General features: G+C 42.3%; 1 non-coding gene across 1 annotated transcript; it reads right to left on the reverse strand.

Moving 5' to 3' along the window:
* Window positions 1-851: 851 nt before the first annotated feature.
* Window positions 852-959, reverse strand: LOC148544642 (small nucleolar RNA R71). Its single transcript, XR_015900704.1, has one exon. It is a non-coding gene; the product is annotated as a small nucleolar RNA R71 (small nucleolar RNA).
* Between the last annotated feature and the right edge of the window lie 3194 nt (window positions 960-4153).

The following is a 4153-nucleotide window of genomic DNA, read 5'->3' on the forward strand; positions in this document are numbered from 1 at the left end:
AAAATTTCTTTTTTTATTAACTAATTATTTTTATTTTTGATTTTTTAAAAAAAAATTTCGAAAAATACTAACATTTTTCAAAAACCATTTTCGAAAATCACTAACTCTTTTTCAAAAATATTTTTCGAAAATTCTCCCTCTCCCATCTTATTCTATTTATTTATTCATCTCACATCTCAATCCTCCTCACAGTTGTGTTTCTTCCATTATATTACATTCTTTGTCTCCCCCTCTTCTTCTACTCACACAGAGATCCCTATACTGTGGTATAAAGGATTTATATTATTATTATTTTTCTGTGCCCTCTTCTATGTCATATGAGCAGGAGCAAGGACAAGAACATTCTTGTGGAAGCAGATCCAGAACCTGAAAGGACTCTGAAAAGGAAACTAAGAGAAGCTAAAATACAACAATCCAGAGATAACATTTCAGAAATTTTCGAACAGGAAGAGGAGATGGCAGCCGAAAATAATAATAATGTAAGGAAGATGCTTGGTGACTTTACTGCACCTAATTCCAATTTACATGGAAGAAGCATCTCCATTCCTGCCATTGGAGCAAACAACTTTGAGCTGAAACCTCAATTAGTTTCTCTGATGCAGCAGAACTGCAAGTTTCATGGACTTCCATCTGAAGATCCTTTTCAGTTCTTAACTGAATTCTTGCAGATATGTGATACTGTTAAGACTAATGGAGTAGATCTTGAAGTCTACAGGCTCATGCTTTTCCCTTTTGCTGTAAGAGATAGAGCTAGATTATGGTTGAATTCTCAACCCAAAGACAGTCTGAACTCTTGGGATAAGCTGGTCACGGCTTTCTTAGCCAAGTACTTTCCTCCTCAAAAGCTGAGCAAGCTTAGAGCTGATGTTCAAACCTTCAGACAGAAAGAAGGTGAATCCCTCTATGAAGCTTGGGAAAGATACAAACAGTTGACCAAAAAGTGTCCTTCTGACATGCTTTCAGAATGGACCATCCTGGATATATTCTATGATGGTTTATCTGAGCTATCAAAGATGTCACTGGACACTTCTGCAGGTGGATCCATTCACCTAAAGAAAACGCCTGCAGAAGCTCAAGAACTCATTGACATGGTTGCTAATAACCAGTTCATGTACACTTCTGAAAGGAATCCTGTGAGTAATGGGACGCCTATGAAGAAGGGAGTTCTTGAAGTTGATACTCTGAATGCCATATTGGCTCAGAATAAAACATTGACTCAGCAAGTCAATATGATCTCTCAGAGTCTGCATGGAATGCAAGCTGCATCCAACAGTACTCAAGAGGCATCTTCTGAAGAAGAAGCTTATGATCCTGAAAACCCTGCAATAGCAGTGGTAAATTATTTAGGTGAACCTTATGGAAACACCTATAACTCATCATGGAGAAATCATCCAAATTTCTCATGGAAGAATCAAAAGCCTCAACAAGGCTTTAATAATGGTGGAAGAAACAGGTTTAGCAATAATAAACCTTTTCCATCATCCACTCAGCAACAGACAGAGAACTCTGAACAAAATACTTCTAATTTGGCAAAATCTAGTCTCTGATCTATCCAAGGCCACTGTGAGCTTCATGAATGAAACAAGGTCTTCCATTAGAAATTTGGAAGCACAAGTGGGCCAGCTGAGTAAAAAGATCACTGAAATCCCTCCCAGTACTCTCCCAAGCAATACAGAAGAGAATCCAAAAGGAGAGTGCAAGGCCATTGACATAAGCAAAATGGCCAAACCCAATGAGGGAGAGGAGGACGTGAATCCCAAGGAGGAAGACCTCTTGGGACGTCCAGTGACCAATAAGGAGCTTCCCTCTGAGGAACCAAAGGAATCTGAGACTCATCTAGAGACCATAGAGATTCCATTGAACCTCTTTATGCCCTTCATGAGCTCCGATGAGTATTCCTCTTCTGAAGAGAATGAGGATGTTACTGAAGAGCAAACTGCCAAGTTTCTTGGTGCAATCATGAAGCTGAATGCCAAATTATTTGGCATTGATGCTTGGGAAGTTGAACCTCCCTTGTTCGTCAATGAACTAAGTGATCTGGATTAACTGACATTGCCTCAGAAGAGACAGGATCCTGGAAAGTTCATAATACCTTGTACTATAGGCACCATGATCTTTAAGGCTCTGTGTGACCTTGGTTCAGGGATAAACCTCATGCCCCTCTCTGTAATAGAGAAACTGGGAATCTATGGGGTGCAAGCTGCTAAAATCTCATTAGAGATGGCAGACAATTCAAGAAAACAGGCTTATGGATAAGTAGAGGACGTGTTAGTAAAGGTTGAAGGCCTTTACATCCCTGCTGATTTCATAGTCCTGGATACTGGAAAGGAAGAGGATGAATCCATCATCCTAGGAAGACCTTTCCTGGCCACAGCAAGAGCTGTGATTGATGTTGACAGAGGTGAAATAGTCCTTCAATGGAATGAGAACTCCCTTGTGTTTAAAACTCAAGGATCTCCCTCTGCAACCATGGAGAGGAAGCAAAAAAAGCTTCTCTCAAAGCAGAGTCAACCAGAGCCCCCACAGGCAAACTCTAAGTTTGGTGTTGGGAGGCCACAACCAAACTCTAAGTTTGGTGTTGAACTCCCATATCCAAACTCTAAGTTTGGTGTTGGAGAGTCTCAACAAAGCTCTGCACATCTGTAAGGCTCCATGAGAGCCCACTGTCAAGCTATTGACATTAAAGAAGCGCTTGTTGGGAGGCAACCCAATTTTTATTTATCTAACTATATTCTCCTTAGTTATATGTCTTTGTAGGTTCATGATCATGTGGAGTCACAAAATAAATATAAAAATTGAAAACGGAATCAAAAACAGCAGAAGAAAAATCACACCCTGGAGGAGCATCTATCTGGCGTTCAGCGCCAGAACAGAGCATGGTGCTGGCGCTGAATGCCCAAAATGGGCAGCTTCTGGGCGCTGAACGCCAGAACAGGCATGGTTCTGGCGTTCAACGCCAAAAATGGCACACAAATGGGCGTTGAAGGCCCAAAATGGCCACCAACCTAGCGCTGAACGCCCAGAGTTGTGTGCAAAGGCATTTTTACATGCCTAATGGGTGCAAGGATGTAAATCCTTGAACACCTCAGGATCTGTGGACCCCACAGGACCCACTCAGGATCTGTGGACCCCACAGGATCCCCACCTACCTCCACTCACTTCTTCTCACCACTCTCTTTCACACAACCCCATAAACACTCTTCCCCAAAAACCCTTCACCAATCACCTCAAACTCTCTTCCCCATCACCTCTTCACCGCTCACATCCATCCACTCTTCCCCATAAACCTACCTCATTAACTCCACCTACCTTCAAAAATTCAAAACCAATTTCCCACCCAAACCCACCCATATGGCCGAAACCTTCCCCCCCTCTCTTCCCTATATAAAGACCTCCATTCTTCATCAAATTCACACAACACATCCCTCTACACTCCTCTTGGCCGAAACCACATCTCCCTCTCCCTCTCCATATTTCTTCTTCTTCTTCTTCTATTCTTTTGTTTATTGCTCGAGGGTGAGCAATATTCTAAGTTTGGTGTGGTAAAAGCATAAGCTTTTTGTTTTTCCATTACCATTGATGGCACCTAAGACCGGAGAATCCTCTAGAAAGGGGAAGGGGAAGACAAAAGCTTCCACCTCCGAGTCATGGGAGATGGAAAGGTTCATCTCCAAAGCCCATCAAGACCACTTCTATGATGTTGTGGCCAAGAAGAAGGTGATCCCCGAGGTCCCTTTCAAACTCAAAAGAAATGAGTATCCGGAGATCCGACATGAAATTCAAAGAAGAGGTTGGGAAGTTCTAACAAATCCCATCCAACAAGTCGGCATCCTAATAGTTCAAGAGTTCTATGCCAATGCATGGATCACCAAGAACCATGATCAAAGTAAGAACCCGGATCCAAAGAACTATGTTACAATGGTTCGGGGGAAATACTTAGATTTTAGTCCGGAAAATGTGAGGTTGGCGTTCAACTTGCCAAACATGGAAGAGAACGCACGCCCCTACACAAGGAGAGTCAACTTTGATCAAAGGTTGGACCAAGTCCTCATGGACATATGTGTAGAAGGAGCTCAATGGAAGGTTGACTCCAAAGGCAAGTCGGTTCAACTAAGAAGATTGGACCTCAAGCCTGTAGCTAGAGGATGGTTGG

Source organism: Arachis ipaensis, chromosome B9 (genome assembly GCF_059453495.1).
Source record: "Arachis ipaensis isolate K30076 ecotype BB chromosome B9, ASM5945349v1, whole genome shotgun sequence".
NCBI lineage: Eukaryota > Viridiplantae > Streptophyta > Magnoliopsida > Fabales > Fabaceae > Arachis > Arachis ipaensis.